Source organism: Scomber japonicus, chromosome 16, assembly GCF_027409825.1.
Source record: "Scomber japonicus isolate fScoJap1 chromosome 16, fScoJap1.pri, whole genome shotgun sequence".
In the NCBI taxonomy this organism is placed as follows: domain Eukaryota; kingdom Metazoa; phylum Chordata; class Actinopteri; order Scombriformes; family Scombridae; genus Scomber; species Scomber japonicus.
Genome location: NC_070593.1, coordinates 4,869,182 through 4,888,983, shown reverse-complemented (window position 1 = coordinate 4,888,983; position 19,802 = coordinate 4,869,182). Strand labels below are relative to the sequence as shown.

General features: G+C 39.4%; 9 non-coding genes and 1 pseudogene across 9 annotated transcripts; 6 read left to right on the top strand and 4 right to left on the bottom strand.

Annotated features, from left to right (window-relative positions):
* Window positions 1–5,429: 5,429 nt before the first annotated feature.
* Window positions 5,430–5,544, top strand: LOC128376105 (uncharacterized; annotated as a pseudogene).
* A 400-nt stretch (window positions 5,545–5,944) lies between these two features.
* LOC128376027 (small nucleolar RNA U3) lies at window positions 5,945–6,151 on the top strand. Its single transcript, XR_008323183.1, has one exon. It is a non-coding gene; the product is annotated as a small nucleolar RNA U3 (small nucleolar RNA).
* Window positions 6,152–7,861: 1,710 nt separating this feature from the next.
* LOC128376015 (small nucleolar RNA U3) lies at window positions 7,862–8,068 on the bottom strand. The gene has a single exon (XR_008323172.1). It is a non-coding gene; the product is annotated as a small nucleolar RNA U3 (small nucleolar RNA).
* Window positions 8,069–8,489: 421 nt separating this feature from the next.
* Window positions 8,490–8,696, top strand: LOC128376098 (small nucleolar RNA U3). Its single transcript, XR_008323249.1, has one exon. It is a non-coding gene; the product is annotated as a small nucleolar RNA U3 (small nucleolar RNA).
* Window positions 8,697–12,612: 3,916 nt separating this feature from the next.
* Window positions 12,613–12,819, bottom strand: LOC128376003 (small nucleolar RNA U3). The gene has a single exon (XR_008323161.1). It is a non-coding gene; the product is annotated as a small nucleolar RNA U3 (small nucleolar RNA).
* A 345-nt stretch (window positions 12,820–13,164) lies between these two features.
* LOC128376038 (small nucleolar RNA U3) lies at window positions 13,165–13,371 on the top strand. The gene has a single exon (XR_008323194.1). It is a non-coding gene; the product is annotated as a small nucleolar RNA U3 (small nucleolar RNA).
* A 2,454-nt stretch (window positions 13,372–15,825) lies between these two features.
* Window positions 15,826–16,032, top strand: LOC128375992 (small nucleolar RNA U3). Its single transcript, XR_008323150.1, has one exon. It is a non-coding gene; the product is annotated as a small nucleolar RNA U3 (small nucleolar RNA).
* A 936-nt stretch (window positions 16,033–16,968) lies between these two features.
* LOC128376097 (small nucleolar RNA U3) lies at window positions 16,969–17,175 on the bottom strand. The gene has a single exon (XR_008323248.1). It is a non-coding gene; the product is annotated as a small nucleolar RNA U3 (small nucleolar RNA).
* A 564-nt stretch (window positions 17,176–17,739) lies between these two features.
* LOC128376103 (small nucleolar RNA U3) lies at window positions 17,740–17,946 on the bottom strand. The gene has a single exon (XR_008323254.1). It is a non-coding gene; the product is annotated as a small nucleolar RNA U3 (small nucleolar RNA).
* A 970-nt stretch (window positions 17,947–18,916) lies between these two features.
* LOC128376095 (small nucleolar RNA U3) lies at window positions 18,917–19,123 on the top strand. Its single transcript, XR_008323246.1, has one exon. It is a non-coding gene; the product is annotated as a small nucleolar RNA U3 (small nucleolar RNA).
* The last annotated feature ends 679 nt before the right edge of the window (window positions 19,124–19,802 follow it).

The following is a 19,802-nucleotide window of genomic DNA, read 5'->3' as shown; positions in this document are numbered from 1 at the left end:
TCTCCCTCCCTATCGCTCTTTCTCTCTCTGTGTCTCTCTCTCTCTCCTTCTCTCTGTCTCTCTTTCTCCCTATGCTCTTTCTCTATCTCTCTCTCTCTCTCTCTCTCTCTCTCTCTCTCTCTCTCTCTCTCTCTCTCACACACACAGAGAGAGAGAGAGAGAGGCCAGACTTTATTTAGATGCACAAGTGGTGAGGCAATGTTGGCCAGAATGTAAAACTAGAAGCTCAGAGCTCAGAGTGATCTGCTCTGCTCTGTATGAACTGGAGGCTGCAACTAATGATTACTCTCACAGCTGATTAATTAACCAATTATTTTACATGATTAATTGTTTAAAGGGGATATATTATACACATTTACAGGTCTATAGTTATACTGTATGCTATGGCTCAACTGGAATATCTTTGCATGATATATACAGCTCAAAAAACATCTTTATTTATCTTACTTTATATTTATCTTATTTATGCAGCCCCTCAGTTTAGCCTCAAGCTGTTTTAACTCTTGCTTCTTTGACCATGTTTAAAGGACAAGTGCACAGTTTTTTTTTATAGTTCATATTAAAATAACAGTCAGGAGCCCAAATGAACATTAACACGTTTTTCTTGCTGTTATCATTCCTCCTGTTAATACTGACCATTAGAAAATCCCTTCATAAGGCAATTACAATGTAAATGTACTTCCACCACACAAGGAAACACTGTCCGAGGAAACACAAAGGGGGGATTTGAAGTGTGGCATATGCCTAACTCAGACTGCTGAGGCCTCATATAAGCAAACTTTTAAATGCATTTTTGCACTAAATGATTACAGTGTTTCCCTGTTGAGCTGTGGTTGAAGTATAATAACAAAAAGAGGGACTTTTGGACTAAAAACACTGTAACATTGAAAACTATCTAATTGATTTGACTCATATAGACGGCTGAGGCTTCATATTAGCTTCAGATCAGCTGTTAAATACATTTATTTGCACAGAAGGAGGACTGTGGATTTTGTCCCCCATCACTTAAGTGCATTATGAAGGGATCTACTAATGGTCAGTATGAACAGAAGGAATGGAGGACAGCAAGAAAAAAAGTGTTTCAATCTACATTTGGACACCTGACTGTTGATTTAAGACACACTTGAAAAACTATGAACCTGTCCTTTGAGATAGAAAAGGCATCACATCACTATATAAATAACAGGAAATCCCCAAAATATAGATATGCCCCCTTTAATCACTTGGTTTTTAACACTATTACACTATGGTGGAGTCCAGTGGTTGCATCTAAACATCAGTCAGGTGATTTTCTTCTAAGGGACTCTCTGAAGTTGTCTTTGCTTTCATCATTCAGTCAGTGTTGGACAGTCCCAGACCAGTACCTCTTTCTGGGGTTAGTCCCCCTTTCATCATGTTACTCTGTCTCACTTCTTCAAACTGTTTAATTTTTATCTAGACACAAAGTCAACACAGTATTCATGGCTGCAGCATTGCATCAGATGGAAATGTTCTCACTTTTTGCACATTTCCTCAAACCATTTCATTTTTCTTGTGAACACCTTGTGACACCTTGGATGCCGTTCAGACTTTTTGCATGTGTCATCATAACAACGACAGCATTATTATCGATTTGCACCAAATACTTGTGACTGATCATAAACCGACCGAGACATCTGAGAAGAAGTGAAAGTGTCTGCAAATAAATCATGCACTAGGATTTTTTACAATCTCAATATCCTGTTTTTTCTGGCCTGTATCAGCCAGCAGATGGTATGGTACTTACCTACATTAGTATTTTTTTGGGGGGTTAGGGTCACAGACAGTAAAATGGACCCCCAGTACAATATGTGTCACAGGCAGGGAGTAAAACACAAATAAAAACATACAAAAAGGTGACTTCTGTTAATGTTATATATTAAAATGAAATTAAAAATGCATGAAAAACATATTAATTTAATTTGTGGCGGTGCTACAGTCCTCGCTGCAGGTGACCCCGGTTCGAATCCCGCACCGAGCAGTCCTATCCTGCGTGTCATTCCCCCCTCTCTGCCTCCAGTTTCCTGCCTCTCTCTACTTGTCTGTCCATTAAAGGCAAAAAGCCCCCAAAAAATATACTTAAAAACATATGAATTTAATTTCTTAAGCCATACAATCTCTAAATATATTAAAGGAGCAGGTGTTACGATGCCCATGATTTATAGTTTATGCCACGTTAGTCTATTCAGTGTATTTTCTTATATAATTTCTTAAATAATAAATATAAAGTAACACATAGAAAACATTCTATTTGAACATAAGCTACACATACAGTATATCCTATAATACACTAATATGAGCAAACCGTGTCTGTGTGTTATTAATTAATACAGGTACAGATTTTATATACTGTACTAGATATATATAAATATGGCTGTAATAGATTATTACTGTATATATTTGTCAGTTAGTTATTAACATGTAACCTCCATACAACCTGTCTATGGCTTTAATAACCTGATTATAGTCGTGTTGAAACCTGTTTTTCTTACCTTTTGCTCCGCAGGGAAAACAACAGCGAAGCTTCGAGCTCATCTCTCCTGAAGGCTGCAGCACTCACAGGTGTGTGGAGTTGATGGGATGCGTGTCAGCAGCAGCAGCAGCAGCTTTATTAAACACTGAACCGAGAAGAACTTGCAAAATAATGATGGCAGGATGTTGGGTAACTACTGCTCTGCTCTGGTTTCCATTTTTGCATCTATTTCCTCTGAAGAACTTATGATGTGAGAATACATGCATGAATTATTTTGTGTATGCTAAATTTAAAAATGAAGCTCAGTTTCGTTTGTGGATGGGAAAACAAACTTATGATGATTCATGAATACAGCAACTTTATCTCTGCATATTTAATGAGGAAAGAATCATTTCAGTTTTTCAAATCAAGTTAAAGTTTTGATTTCAAACCTTAAAACAAATTTGGTCGTTTTTCATCCTCCATAAAACCCGGTCTATAACTGCCTTCATACAAGCTTCTCACAAAGACTTCCCTCTAAGATGCTACAAATAAATCTGTGTAAAGGTTTTCACTTCCTCATTAAAACTTTAAATTTGTTCTTTGGTCACAAATTTTATCACAGCAGCTTTATCAAACACATCGTCGATTTATAAATGATCAGTGTGATTTTTTAGCAGCTCACATTCACACAGCTGACTTCCACACTCACTCAAATAGATGCAATAATCAGATTTTGCTGCACGAAATGACCAAAATACACCATCATCATCATCATCATCATCATCATCATCATCACATTATCTGATTGATCTGAAACATTTCACTTTCTGTGACTGTTAGTATGTATTTTCTCTTAACATACCCCACTCAGCAGGGCACCATAAAGTCTGAAGAAACATGTCAAAGAATGATTGATATAGTCCAGAATACCTTAAAGTGCCTCACAAAGGATATCACATTCTGCTCAAACTGTCTACTGAAGATATTTGACCCACTCTGTGATAGTATAAGACCCCTGTGTTCTGGAGTGAATCTTTGTCAGTGTCTCAGGCATGCAGACTTGAACCGAGCTCGTATTAAAACATGTATTAAGACAGAACTTCTGATTTGATTCATCTTTGCCGTCTATCTACACAGTTTCCGAATAACAGTGACTTAAAGGAATAGTTTAAGGTCCTTTTCAAACTTATACTGTAGTTTCTTTGTATTTGGTCTGAACTCAGTGGATGAGTTAGTAAACCTGGTTCAGATTCCTTTCACAGAGAGAATTTACAGTAAAAGCCAGATGAGATCAGTCTCTCCACTCAAGATGAGTCTGGATTAGCAAAACATGTAAACACAGGAAGAAGGTCCTAAAAGTAACTTTCTATCTGGAGGGAGGGTGATGCTCCTTTAATTGATTTCCATTGTGTTTTGTTTTTTGTGGCTTAAACTTATTTTAGTTTTCTGTTAACTACTGTAATTGTCTTTAATGTCTTTTTTTGAGAAAGTAATTTTTCATGTGGCATCATTTTGATCCTTATTCATTGAATAAAAACCTACTTTGTGTTAATTTAACTCTGTTTGTCTTGTTTTCATCTTAACCTCTGTGACATCACTTTTACTCTCCTCATCCTCCTATTATCGTCACCATAACACCTCACATTTTATTAGTGTCCAAATGCTGAGTGTGTAAATATGGCCACTATATTTCCCCCTCAAATATTCTCATGTACACCTCAATATATGATCTGTATCCCAGCATGCAAAGCGCACCTGGCTACGGGAGCCGCTGAGCTCAAATGTTGTGAGTGCACTTGTAAGTGGGTCAGTTTGCCCACCGCTAATGAGGTTGAAATCATTTCCTCTCACGGCTATCAGAAGATTTTTGTTTTCAGATTGAGTCTGATATCTGATGCAACCGGACTAAAAAAGCTCATGTCGGAAAACACGAGCTATGAAGGATGATATCCGTCTCTTCTAACAATAATATAATCATTTTATTTTTATTTTCGCTTTTCCTTTTTGCTTCTATTGTATTTTGTTTCTTTCCCCCTGTGTGTCTTTGGAGCAAGTATGTTTGTGCAAAGAGGTCTATAAATAGTTGAGTTAGTGTGTATGTGTGTGTGTGTGTGTGCGTGTGTGTGTGTGGTGGGTGACTGTGGTGATAGAGAAACAAACACTACGACCACTTGCAGGCCGTGTCTCTCTGTCTGTCTCATGAGTCCTTGAAATCTCAGTCAGTGATTCATTTCTACAGACAGTGAAGAGTTTTAGTCAGAATGTAGAATTATTATGTTCAGGATCAAGGACTGCACATTAATCTCGTCGCCCTCCCGGGTCAAATTGACCCCGTCTGTTTTGGCTGTTCCTTTTTTCCTTCTTTCCTTCCTCCATCCCCCTTTCTTCCGTCCTTCTGTCCTGCCTTCCTCCCTCCTTCCTTCCTTCCTTCCTTCTTACCTTCCTTCCTTCCTTCCTTTCCTTTCCTTTCCTTCCTCCCTTCCTTCTTTCCTTTCCTCCCCTTCCTTCCTTCCTTCATCCTCCCTTCCTCCCTCCCTCCTTTCCTCCCTCCCTCCTTTCCTTCCTTTCCTTGACTCGAGGACAACAGGAGGGTTAAATAAAATCAGATTCTTGATATTTGTCAGTTCTTGAAAATGTCTCCTTGTCCACAGAAAGGGAAGTTGGTTTTAAATCATAGCGGTAACTTTTGCACAAAATGTCAAAACAACCTTTAACGATGTCATGCAACCACTTTGTTGGCTTTTTGCCCTTCAGCTTTTTTTATAAACAGAAGGGCAAAATGAAAAGTGAAAGTCTCCAGAGGAAAAAGGAGAAGACCAGATGTCATATGAGAAATCAGAAACTGTAGCTGTCTGGAACGAAGCCTTTACAGGAAACGCAGCCGCTTTCAGTCACACCACAAACAAATTCACTGTTTTGTTTGTGATAGTGGTTGCAGGCGGTCTGACCGTCTACCAAAACTATACTTTCAGGGTTCATTTTCTTTAGTTCTTGATTTGAGAAGTTTGTTTTTTAAGAGATTTTTTTTCACTGACTGCAATGAGGAGTTAAAATGTTTCTGTCAGAGCAGAAAAGTGGTGGAAATACCATTATACTCTGCTCAGTGTTTCCATCACAGGAAACATCTTTTCAACAGATAAAGTAAAAAAAAAAGTAGTGCAAAAGTCCCTGTGTTCATCCAGCATCTTTCTCTCTCCTATCTGAAGAACTAGAAGACATATTGATGTGAAATGTGTTCAGAATAAAATCCTAATGAATCACAAGACCTCTGCTCTACTGCCACAACTTTGTAAAATTCACTTCTTGTGCTAAAAACAAAATTTTAGCTGCTCTTAATCTCTTAATTAGTCACTGATGATGTAATGTTAGGAGGAGGAGGAGGAGGAGTGTGTTAGTGAGCTACAGGAGTTCACCAGGAGTACGAGTGCTGGTCTCCAGACATAAGACCCTGAGAAACATCCACAACAAACCAAGACTATACTTTCAGGGATCATTTCTTTAGTTGTTGACTTGAGAAATGTGTTTCTAAAGAGTTTGGTCTCGCTGCCCACGATGAAGAGTTAAGATGTTTCCTTCAGAGCAGGAAACTGGTGGGAAGACTTTGTTTCTTCTCCACTGTTGAAGACTGTTCAGTGTTTCTGAATGAGACTCTGATGGAGGAAACATGATCTGAGTGGTTGGTTTGTTGCTGTCAAAAAATAGAAGGTTCTTTAAAAACCTCAATGTTTGTGTCTTGATATTATGAAAATATAATTGCACTGAAACATTAACTGGAATTTTGACTATGAAGTTGAGCTTCTGTGAGGAAGTTTCTTGGTCTGTTTAAAGAAATATTTCAACATCAACACTCTGACATGAACTTTGCTGTGGATTGAAACGTTCCTCCTTCTCACAAAGCTTCAAACAGCATTTTCTCTTCCATTGAAAAGAGAAACTCTGCATCATCTCTCTGAGCATTGACAGGTCAAAGCATAATAATCAGATACACATCCCACACTCCAAAATGGTACTTTGGTGGAGCTGAGGCTCGCTTGGCTGCACCTGGGTGTTTAGGGTGGAGGTGCTAACTCAAACTCCACGTACTCCGGTGGTAGTTAAACTCCGTTTGACACAGGTTGCATTTTACTTTTGACTTGTCAACTGAACCGTCTGGAAGTGTTTTAAAGTTAAACAAGCCGTTCAAAAGTCCAGTAGCTCTCTTACTTTCCATCAGCGCGGTAGGTTTACTGCAGGAGGCCACTTCAAAGCATAGCGCTACAGCTAGAGGAGCCATCTACGGGGGAGTAGAAGGGACAAAAAGGCTTGCAACAATAAAATGCGATTAAAAAAAATGAACGCGTTACGGATTGCATTAATCTAATCGCGATTAACGCGTCAACGCTGACAGCCCTACATAAAACACATCACATATAAAACCACATCATACAAGACATATATTACATACACTCCATTTCAATGAACAGTTGGTTATACAAAGGTTTGGATCAGTGATCATGCGACTTGTTTGTATTAATTCATGTTTTAAAAACCCTAAAGCTGGTGCATCCTCAGATCTGGATGGGAGTTGAGTTAAATGCATCTGCTGCTCTGACTGAAACTGCTGATTGTCTTAAAAAGCACTTCTCCGAAATTTAGCTGAGCAGTCACCTTTCACTAAAGCTTCAGCCTCCCCTCAGCATTGTTCCTGCAGATATACACACATTGTTTAAATGGTGGTGGCACAAGATCATGAATTCATTTATTATATGAGGTACTCATCTGCAAAACAAAGAAAACTGTCGAAGGTTAATAAATGATGGTTGTAGCGCAGTCGATCCTGTTTGGGACCAGCTCGTAGCTAAAGTAGGAGAAGTGTGAGAGAAACATTGTGTGAATAAAGAGTGTAGCAGCGGATAGAGGCAGTTAATCACTAATAGATCTAAATATCATTAGCTTGGCTTTGACACTTCTGGAGACTTTACATTAGAGTTAAACTATGCTCAGATTGTTAAAAATGCTCCACAGTATGTATTACTTCAGCTTTAAATAGGAAGCAGGTTAATGTGTGTTATTTCTCTTAGTAATATTTTTTTTTTTTACAAACATGCCCCGTTTTTCTGACGTTAAGAGTAAAACAGAGATGATTCATACGCTGCTGGCGTTAAGAAAAACTGAATGAGGATGTATTCACTTCTTAGTTTTTTGAGCTGTTGCTGAAGTTGTACTACAACCACAACTTGGTTTTGATTTTTTACTCATTTCCAGCTTTTAGTGGTTCTCCTGCTGATGTTGTGCATTAAACTGGAAAAGAGAAGAGTCCAGTAGCAATTACAGTTCACTGATTTTCAGACTAACAAGACACAAACATTCAGACCTTTAAAGAGACTTTGTATGTTTTGACCACAACCAACCACTCAGATCATGTTTCCTCCATCAGAGTCTCATTCAGAAACACTGAACAGTCTTCAACAGTGGAGAAGAAACAAAGTCTTCCCACCAGTTTCCTGCTCTGAAGGAAACATCTTAACTCTTCATCGTGGGCAGCGAGACCAAACTCTTTAGAAACACATTTCTCAAGTCAACAACTAAAGAAATGATCCCTGAAAGTATAGTCTTGGTTTGTTGGGGATGTTTCTCAGGGTCTTATGTCTGGAGACCAGCACTCGTACTCCTGGTGAACTCCTGTAGCTCACTAACACACTCATCCTCCTCCTCTTCCTTCTCCTCCTCTTCCTCCTCGTCCTCGTCCTCCTCCTCCTCCTACTACTACAACCATAAAATGAACTGTTTGTAGGATATAAATTATTATTTTTGAGTGTATTAAAAAGAAATGTGATGATATAATATGTGAGGATATAACATGATAGTCAAGTGCTTTTATTTTGTGCTGGTAGAAAAAGAGATGTAAATCATTTCTACCCCTAAAATACTTTAAACTATTAACTCTGACATGTTTCCACAACTTTAATTAGTCATCACCACGAGTACGAGTGTTGGTCTCCAGACATAAGACCCTGAGAAACATCCACAACAAACCAAGACTATACTTTCAGGGATCATTTCTTTAGTTGTTGACTTGAGAAATGTGTTTCTAAAGAGTTCGGTCTCGCTGCCCACGATGAAGAGTTAAGATGTTACCTTCAGAGCAGGAAACTGGTGGGAAGACTTTGTTTCTTCTCCACTGTTGAAGACTGTTCAGTGTTTCTGAATGAGACTCTGATGGAGGAAACATGATCTGAGTGGTTGGTTTGTTGCTGTCAAAAAATAGAAGGTTCTTTAAAAGCTTCAATGTTTGTGTCTTGATATTATGAAAATATAATTGCACTGAAACATTAACTGGAATTTTGACTATGAAGTTGAGCTTCTGTGAGGAAGTTTCTTGGTCTGTTTAAAGAAATATTTCAACATCAACACTCTGACATGAACTTTGCTGTGGATTGAAACGTTCCTTCTTCTCACAAAGCTTCAAACAGCATTTTCTCTTTCATTGAAAAGAGAAACTCTGCATCATCTCTCTGAGCATTGACGGGTCAAAGCATAATAATCAGATACACGTTGTAAGTAGTGTAATCAGAATATAGTATTATGATGAGACAGGTTAGAGCACGGCCTTCTAGCTTTATACCTTTTCACAGAAGCAAGGTTAGAAAACAGTCTGTAAAACAGTGATCTCCACCTCTGCTCCTGTAGAGCTACTGTCCTGCATGTTTCAGGTATCACTCTAACACACCTGACTCTAATAATAAACTCATCATCAAGCAGCTGAAGCTCGTCAAGGGCTTGATAACGAGGTAATAATTAGAGTCAGCTGTGTTTGAGTGGTGGAGCTATCTAAAACATGCAGGACAGCAGCTCTCCAGGAGCAGAGCTGAAGAGTTACTGCCGTTAAAGGACATTTCACAAGCTTTAATGTCTTTTTTCATAATTAACACACATATTGGACATATGGACGATCTCACAGAGGCAAGACAGTGCTTACGTCAGCTGATGAGATTTCTACTTTTCATCTACCAGATCGGCTTCTTCTTTTTTTTTTATCTTAGTGAAACTTACTTCCTGTTATTTGCAATTGGGTTGCAAATTCCTTTTTCTTAACTTGTTGATAAATGATTGATTTTCTACTTCAGTCGTCCAGTCGTTTCATCCCTTAACAATCTTGGAGTTGTAACAGTCACACTAACACAGTTTAAGATACATAGAAACACAAAGTGATTTGTCTCTAATGTCTCTAATGTCTCTAAGCCGCAGCTGTAAACCATCACACAATATCTGAGGTTTGTCAGAGTCGACCTCAAATGTCAGTAAGCAACCCTCAGAGTGGAGCGAGCACGACAACACACAGGAATGTGGACCAGAAGATAAACTCATGCTGCTATGAGTTGAAGTTAACAATACTCATGACTTCAACATCCAACAAAAAGCTCTATGAATGATAACCATTATTAAATTACACTTTCACGTATATGTGTACGAAGATACAGCAAAGCGGGGAAAACAAGGTGATTGACTTTTTGGGACCTTTGAAAACTAGAGGCTTCTGCCGCAGAAGAGAAGCCCTCTTTCGTGCTTTTCACAGTTACAGCTGTCAAAATCCTGTTTTTCTCAACTTCTTAATAAACTGCCTCCATTGTGGCAAAAACCTACCGGCCTCTGTGACCAATACAGAAGTTATAGATATTTAAGGGTACATTTACACAAGCTGCATGCCCTCACTAACCATGGTTTGCTTTAGGAAGAAAAGACGAATCCTGAATTGTGTTTTCTCACATTTTAATATCGCAATAAGAACATTGAGGAGAAACAATATCCTCATGTGTTTTGACTGTTTCTCTTTAACCCTTTATAGGACACTCATTGAAAGGAAGGAAGGAAGGAAGGAAGGAAGGATGGAGGAGGGAAAGGAAGAAAGGACAGAGGAAAGAAGGAAGGAGGGAAGGTAGGGGGGAGGAAAGAAAGAGAGAAGGAGGGAGGGAGGGAGGGAGGGAGGAAGGGAAGAAAGAAGGAAGGAAGGAAGAAGAAAGGGGGATGGAGGAAGGAAAGAAGGGAGGAGAGAAGGAGGGAGGGAGGAAGGACAGATGGAAGGAAGGAAGGATGGAGGAAGGAAAGAAGGAGGGGAGGAGAGAAGGAGGGAGGGAGGAAGAACAGATGGAAGGAAAGAAAGGAAAGAAAGGAAGGACGGAGGAAGGAAAGAAGGAAGGGAGGAGAGAAGGAGGGAGGGAGGAAGGACAGATGGAAGGAAGGAAAGGAAGGAAGGACGGAGGAAATAAGGAACGAGGGAGGGAGAAAGGAAAAGAGGAAGGGAAGAAAGAAGGCAGAGGGAGGAAGGAAAGGAAGGAAGGAAAGAAGGAAGGAAGGAAGGATATTTTGGGATATTTACAGAAGTTACCAAATATAATTATTTGCCCGATAAAGGGTTAAAGTTATGGTCATTACGTGCTAAGAGAGATCACGGAGTCTACATTTTCATTTTTCCAGGTGGAGACTTGTTGGCTTGCTGCCCCCACTTTGCTGCTCTTGGCTGCTTCACACACACAAAAAGGCACGACACCATTTTAACAATTTCTGTCACAGTATCTGAACAACAACGAGGCAGACTGACATGAAATGTGTTCAGCAAAGTGTTTGTTTGAAGAATCCAAAACATCCGAACCTTTGCACTTCTGATACAAGTTTGTGGAATTCACCACTACAGTTTTAAGGAGGTGTGACTTTTGGCGCTTTTCCACTACACAGTTCCAGCACTACTCGACTCGACTCGACTCGGTTCCAGGAACGACCTTTTCCATTACAATGAAGTACCTACTCAACGTGAGCGGGGTCGTCATAGCAACGCTCCGCGAAACTGCCGTGACTTCGTTTTATACGTGACACAAACACATAAACAATGGAGGACATGGAGGCAGTGGTGTAGGAAGGAAGGAAGGAAGGAAGGAAGGAAGGAAGGAAAGGAGTAAGGAGGAAAAGAGGAAGGAAGGAAGGAAGGAAAGGAGTAAGGAGGGAGGGAGGTAGGAAAAGAGGAAGGAATGAAGGAAGGAAGGAAGGAAGGAAGGAAGGAAGGAAGGAAGGAAGGAAAAGAAGACAGGAAGGAAATATGGAAGGAAGGAAGGAAGGAAGGAAGGAAGGAAAGGAGTAAGGAGGAAAAGAGGAAGGAAGGAAGGAAGGAAGGAAGGAAAGGAATAAGGAGGAAAAGAGGAAGGAAGGAAGGAAGGAAGGAAAGGAGTAAGGAGGGAGGGAGGTAGGAAAAGAGGAAGGAAGGAAGGAAGGAAGGAAAAGAAGACAGGAAGGAAAAGAGGAAGGAAGGAAGGAAGGAAGGAAAGGAGTAAGGAGGAAAAGAGGAAGGAAGGAAGGAAGGAAGGAAAGGAGTAAGGAGGAAAAGAGGAAGAAAGGAAGGAAGGAAGGAGGAAAAGAGGAAGGAAGGAAGGAAGGAAAGGAGTAAGGAGGGAGGGAGGTAGGAAAAGAGGAAGGAATGAAGGAAGGAAGGAAGGAAGGAAGGAAGGAAGGAAGGAAAAGAAGACAGGAAGGAAATATGGAAGGAAGGAAGGAAGGAAGGAAGGAAGGAAGGAAAGGAGTAAGGAGGAAAAGAGGGAGGAAGGAAGGAAGGAAAGGAATAAGGAGGAAAAGAGGGAGGAAGGAAGGAAGGAAAGGAGTAAGGAGGAAAAGAGGAAGAAAGGAAGGAAGGAAGGAAGGAATGAATGAATGAATGAATGAATGAATGAAAGAAAGTGGGCTGGATTGGACCATGGAGGCGATGGTGTACTTGCTGCTGTATGTGGCTTTCTGTCACACACAAAGCAACAACAATGAGTCATATGGCTGTAACACTGCTGCCGGTATTTAAAAATGCCGGGTTTGATTCTTGTGTGGGACGGCTCATGACTCTTCCAGCGACAACTCTTCTGACCAATCAGTGGCCGGCAGCCTGTTGACGTCACATTTAGTATCGGCTCGGCTCGCTTGTAACCTCAGCAGAGCAGGTACTAAAAAAGTAGCAGGTACCAGGAACTATCCCTAGTGGAAACCGAGTCGTGCTGGGACTGTGTAGTGGAAAAGTGCCATTTGTGATCTTCAAATATCAATATCAAGACTTCACTTAGATTGCAGGAACTATTTTATAGATGTTGTAATGTATCTTTTCTGCTTTTAGACATTAAAAAAAACCAACCACTCAGATCATGTTTCCTCCATCAGAGTCTCATTCAGAAACACTGAACAGTCTTCAACAGTGGAGAAGAAACAAAGTCTTCCCACCAGTTTCCTGCTCTGAAGGAAACATCTTAACTCTTCATCGTGGGCAGCGAGACCAAACTCTTTAGAAACACATTTCTCAAGTCAACAACTAAAGAAATGATCCCTGAAAGTATAGTCTTGGTTTGTTGTGGATGTTTCTCAGGGTCTTATGTCTGGAGACCAGCACTCGTACTCCTGGTGACACAGTCAGAGTTAATAGTTTAAAATATTTTAGGGGTAGAAATGATTTACATCTCTTTTTCTACCAGCACAAAATAAAAGTACTTGACTATCATGTTATATCCTCACATATTGTATCATAACATTTCTTTTTAATACACTCAAAAATAATAATTTATATCGAGGACAAGGAGGAGGAGGAAGAGGATGAGGAGGAGGAGTGTGTTTGTGAGCTACAGGAGTTCACCAGGAGTACGAGTGCTGGTCTCCAGACATAAGACCCTGAGAAACATCCCCAACAAACCAAGACTATACTTTCAGGGATCATTTCTTTAGTTGTTGACTTGAGAAATGTGTTTCTAAAGAGTTTGGTCTCGCTGCCCACGATGAAGAGTTAAGATGTTTCCTTCAGAGCAGGAAACTGGTGGGAAGACTTTGTTTCTTCTCCACTGTTGAAGACTGTTCAGTGTTTCTGAATGAGACTCTGATGGAGGGAACATAATCTGAGTGGTTGGTTTGTTGTGGTCAAAACATATAAAGTCTCTTTAAAGGCCTGAATGTTTGTGTCTTGTTAGTCTGAAAATCAGTGAACTGTAGTTGCTACTGGACTCTTCTCTTTTCAGTTTAATGCACAACATCAGCAAGAGAACCACTAAAAGCTGGAAACTAGTAAAAAACCAAAAACAAGTTGTGGTTGTAGTACAACTTCAGCAACAGCTCAAAAAACTAAGAAGTGAATACATCCTCATTCAGTTTTTCTTAACGTCAGCAGCACATGAATCATCTCTGTTGTTTTACTCTTAACGTCAGCAAAATTGTGGGCATCTTTTAAAAATATATTATTATGAAGAGAAGTAACACACATTAACCTGGTTTCCTATTTAAAACTGAGGTAATACATACTGTGGAGCATTTCCAACAATCTGAGCATAGTTTCACTGTAATGTAAATTTTTAGAAATATAAAAAAAGAAGTCTCCAGAAGTGTCAAAGCCAAGCTAATGAAATTTATATCTATTAGTCATCAGCTGTCTCTATCCGCTGCTGAGCTCTTTATTCACACAATGATTCTCTCACACTTCTCCTCCTTTAGCTACGAGCTGGTCCCAAGCAGGATCGACTGCGCTACAACCATCATTTATTAACCTTCGACAGTTTTCTTTGTTTTGCAGATGTGTATCTCACATAATAAATTAATTCATGATCTTGTGTCACCACCACTTAAACAATGTGTGTCATTCTGCAGGAACAACGCTCAGGGAGGCCGAAGCTTTAGTGAAAGGTGACTGCTCAGCTAAATTTCAGAGAAGTGCTTTTTTAAGACAATCAGCATTTTCAGTCAGAGCAGCGGATACATTTAACTCAACTCCCATCCAGATCTGAGGATGCACCAGCTTTAGGGTTTTTAAAACATGAATTAAGGGGCCATCCACACGGAGACGCTTTTTAGTTTAAACGCAGATGTTTTGCATCATTTTGGCCGATCGTCCAAACGAATACTGTAAACGCATTGCCTGAAAACGAAGCTTTCTGAAACCTGGTCCCAGGGTGAAAAAAATCGCAAACGCAGCCCTTGAGTGTTCGTCTGGATGGTGAAGATGCATACCTGCGTTTCGATGATGTCATCGCCACACCCCTCGAGCTTCTTCTCCTTGAGTTTGGTTTCTTCTACTGCCGATTTGTAAACAGCGCTCAAGCTTTATGCGCATGCTCCGCCTCTTCCTCTCCGTTTTTGGTGAATTTCTGAAACTGAGGACCGGAGGAAAGAAGGAACAGTCAAACAGACGGGGTCAATTTGACCCGGGAGGACGACACAAAGGTTAACAAAGCCTGCCTGTGTTATTAAATTGCCGATTATTGAACTTTAACGGACTCTGTCTGTGTGCTTGCGTGCCCGAGATTTAAGAAACCTGTGACATGACGTATTACTTTCTTCTTTACTCTTTTTACTATTGTTTGTATTGTACTGTATTTGGGTTTTTCTATATGTTCCTGCCCAGATCAGCCGCCTATGTTAAATAAACAATTAAACAAAATTAAACATAATTCTTGGATATTTCAGTAATATTTCATTTAAGCACCAAAAAAAAAGTGCCACTATCATCAGTTCTTCATCACCAGTAGTCATACATTTGTTCTTTCCTGTAAATCCTGAGGTTTGTGTAACTGTTTCCACGGCTCAACTTTGAGCCTGTCAGCATTTCTAATAATGAAAGTTCAGTTATGTTTCTTAATCCTCTCTTTGGTCATCACTTTTTTATTTTTGATAAGTTCTGGCATTCAAAATTATGGAAGCATATTGCATTCACTCAATTAATTTTTTTTTTTTTTTTTTTTAATCAGTTTTTGCTGAGTAATTATTTCTGTTTTTCTGAGTATTTTTTTTTTCTGTTTTCCAGAGTAATTTATTTTTATGTTTTGGTTTTTCGGGGTAATTGTTTCTGATTTTCTGAGTAATTTTTTTCTTTTCTGTTTTTCAGGCTATTTTTTTTTCTGAGTTCAGAGGGCATTCAAAACATTAGACACATTCACTCTTTATTGAGTGCTCGATGACCTGCTTGTTTAGTTTAATCAAGTTTTACTTTGAGCTGGGTTTAAGACAATGAGAGACTGTCCTGTCTTTACTTTAATTGACCCGGTACGGTAGAGTTGAAGACGGTGCATACTGTATGTGCGGAACAGGAGTCACCATAGATGGGAGTCACTTGCAGGGTTGGATGTTCTCGTGAGATTTCGAAGTATCTCGATAATTCAGAGAAAATAATTAAGAAAATATAAAAGGTCACTGAAAAAAAAGAAAAAAGAGAAGCTGATCACCCACAAATTATTTCATGATTATAGGAGGAGGAGGAGCAGGAGGAGGAGGAAGAGGAGGAGGAGGAGTGTGTTTGTGAGCTCCAGGAGTTCACCAGGAGTACGAGTGCTGGTCTCCAGACATAAGACCCTGAGAAACATCCCCAACAAACCAAGACTATACTTTCAGGGATCATTTCTTTAGTTGTTGACTTGAGAAATGTGTTTCTAAAGAGTTTGGTCTCGCTGCCCACGATGAAGAGTTAAGATGTTTCCTTCAGAGCAGGAAACTGGTGGGAAGACTTTGTTTCTTCTCCACTGTTGAAGACTGTTCAGTGTTTCTGAATGAGACTCTGATGGAGGAAACATGATCTGAGTGGTTGGGTTGTTGTTGTCAACAAATAGAAGGTTCTTTAAAAGCCTGAATGTTTGTGTCTTGATAGTCTTAAGATTAAGAAACCGTAATTGCACTGATTTCAAAGTATCTCGATAATTCAGAGAAAATAATTACCCCGGAAAACAGGGGAAAAAATAGCCAGAAAAACAGAAAAAAATAAATTACTCAGAAAAAACAGATTTTTTTATTTTTATTTTTTTATTCAAGTGAATGCAATACGCTTCCGAACAAAATAAATCAAAATGTGCTGTAATTCAGACATGATATTGATAGCCAGGAGTGATACTCAAGAGATCCTCAGCATGTCGACTTCAGTGAACAGACTCAAACTGAACACAGCGGAGTCGATTGTTATGACAGTGGAAGGAAACATGACATGAGAACAAAGCATTAAAAAAGATCCTGCAGTCCAACGGAAACTGTTAAAACACAATTACACTTCCTCTACTGGGAATAAAACCACACGAACACCTCTGATCAGATTAAACAATGTCTTTACTGAAGATTCAAATAAACACACCGATGGGAATCACAACTAGAGTAAAAGCTGCATCACTCTGAAATGTCCAGACTGACGTTAGACAGCGAGTGTTTGAGGAACTAAAACCAACCACAAACAGACATTTACTGTTTTTCATCAGAGGTCATGCAAAAACCTTCAATGCCGTGGTGTAATAAACTGTTTCTACATATATGAGTAACAATGAAAAAGAGGCCAAACAGCAGTCTGAGTTCATAAACATGACAAATTATTTAAAATTGAGAAGCTTGAGAAGTTTTCCTAAAGTTACCAAGCTCCTCTAACAGAACATGTCACGGACTTTTGGTTTTGTTTCTGTTGAGGATTTCTTACCTTAACAGTTGAAAAATGAGTTTAATAAGCACCTTTATGTTTACTCTTTAGACAACTACACAATCAAACCACTCAGACCACGTTTCCTCCATCAGAGTCTCATTCAGAAACACTGAACAGTCTTCAACAGTGGAGAAGAAACAAAGTCTTCCCACCAGTTTCCTGCTCTGAAGGAAACATCTTAACTCTTCATCGTGGGCAGCGAGACCAAACTCTTTAGAAACACATTTCTCAAGTCAACAACTAAAGAAATGATCCCTGAAAGTATAGTCTTGGTTTGTTGGGGATGTTTCTCAGGGTCTTATGTCTGGAGACCAGCACTCGTACTCCTGGTGAACTCCTGTAGCTCACTAACACACTCCTCCTCCTCCTCCTCCTCCTTTTCCTTCTCCTCCTCCTATAATCATAAAATAAACTAATTTGTAGGATATAAATTATTATTTTTGAGTGAATTAAAAAGTGTATTAAAAAGAAATGTGGTGATACAATATGTGAGGATATAACATGATAGTCAAGTACTTTTATTTTGTGCTGGTAGAAAAAGAGATGTAAATCATTTCTACCCCTAAAATACTTTAAACTATTAACTCTGACTGTGAGCATGAAATGAAAAGTTTGTAGTTCACATCATGTTTCTGCAACTTTAATTAGTCATCAGCAGGAGTACGAGTGCTCGTCTCCAGACATAAGATCTTAAAATATTTCACTCCAAACAAAAGTATTGACTTAACTTCATAGTTAATGTTTTGCTAAATGTTTTAGTGTCAGTATTTTAGTCTTCAGGCCATAACAATGCAATTAAGGTTTTTAATTTCTCTTAAAACAACTGAATAAACCAACCACTCAGATCATGTTTCCTCCATCAGAGTCTCATTCAGAAGCACTGAACAGTCTTCAACAGTGGAGAAGAAACAAAGTCTTCCCACCAGTTTCCTGCTCTGAAAGAAACATCTTAACTCTTCATCGTGGGCAGCGAGACCAAACTCTTTAGAAACACATTTCTCAAGTCAACAACTAAAGAAATGATCCCTGAAAGTATAGTCTTGGTTTGTTGTGGATGTTTCTCAGGGTCTTATGTCTGGAGACCAGCACTCGTACTCCTGGTGAACTCCTGTAGCTCACTAACACACTCCTCCTCCTCCTCCTCCTCGTCCTCCTATAATCACAGCTTCATCAGAGACACGTTAAGGCCCATTTATGCTCAACGGACGTATGAAAATGTATCCGTCCGTTTCAAACGATGTTACCGTCACTGCTCACATACTTCCATGCGTCCTTTAAGTTGGCATGGATACACCAATACATCCACCAGGGGGCAGCACAGAGTCAAACGTTTATGACAACAACACACTCAAAAACAAACATGGCGACTGTGGAGGAGATATTGATAATGTTCCTCTTGCATAAAAAATAAAAACGATATGTTTAAAGTTTCTAACCAACTCGCAAAACCTTTCCTCAAAAAGTTCCTCCATTGTTATTTCTTCTTCGTGTCTCACTAGAGCTACGTATCGAGTAGTGACAGCAACACTGCCCCCCATGGTTTCCGGTGGTACTGCTCCGTTTGGTCCGTATCCGTAAGCTTTATGGAAACGTGCAGAAATACGGACGAAATGAACACAGAGCACGGACAGAAGGCTCCGTCTGTATCTGTATTTAACGTTGAGCATAAATGGGCCTTTAGAGTTACAGAAACGTGATGTGAACTACATCGTCTCTCATTCTTACTTTCACCTGTACAGTTACTATATTGAAGCCTTTTAGTTTATGCAGGTGACATATCTCCCTTTCTGCTAAAGCTAATTATATCTATGTATTCCTAAACTCTAATCCCTGTACATTAGAAAATATAAAAGGTCACTGAAAAAAAAGAAAAAAGAGAAGCTGATCACCCACAAATTATTTTATGATAATAGGAGGAGGAGGAGGAGTTTGTTAGTGAGCTACAGGAGTTCACCAGGAGTACGAGTGCTGGTCTCCAGACATAAGACCCTGAGAAACATCCCCAACAAACCAAGACTATACTTTCAGGGATCATTTCTTTAGTTGTTGACTTGAGAAATGTGTTTCTAAAGAGTTTGGTCTCGCTGCCCACGATGAAGAGTTAAGATGTTTCCTTCAGAGCAGGAAACTGGTGGGAAGACTTTGTTTCTTCTCCACTGTTGAAGACTGTTCAGTGTTTCTGAATGAGACTCTGATGGAGGGAACATGATCTGAGTGGTTGGTTTATTGTGGTTAAAAAATAAAAAGGTTCTTTAAAAGCTTCAATGTCTATGTCTTGATAGTCTCAAGATTAAGAAACTGTAATTGCACTGAAACATTTAGCAGTTTAGCAGCAAGTTGAATTAACACTTTTGTTTGGACAGATATATTTCAACATCAACTCTCATGAACTTTGCTGTAGATTGAAATGTTCCTCAGAGGAATAATGTTTGACAACTTCATGACCTTTCTTTCATTACATCTTTACAAGTTGTGAGGACAAGTATTACTTTCATATTAATAAAATCTGAATGGTGATTTATATATCTAGTTGTGAAAGAAGCTTAAAACTACATTCTCTAAGCTGCACTTTAATAAATCTTATATTTGATTTATTCCCCAAGTAGGAAACAGTCCAAGTAGGAGCACATGTCCTTCATCAGCATCTCTTTAACAAACAAACAAAGTCTTTTTCTACTTGTTGCATCATCACTATCAGGGTCATAGTGTTTGTTCCTTTCACTCTTGTGGGTGTTTCTATGATTGTCTGTCTCTTCCTGTGTTTTTGTCTGGAGTTGGTCAGAGGTGGAGCCTTCCTGCACGATCCACCTGCTGCTGTCCATCAACTCGTCAAGCCACCTGCACTTCATCTTCTCATCAACTCGCTATATTGAAAGCCAGTAGGAGTGTTAGTGAGCT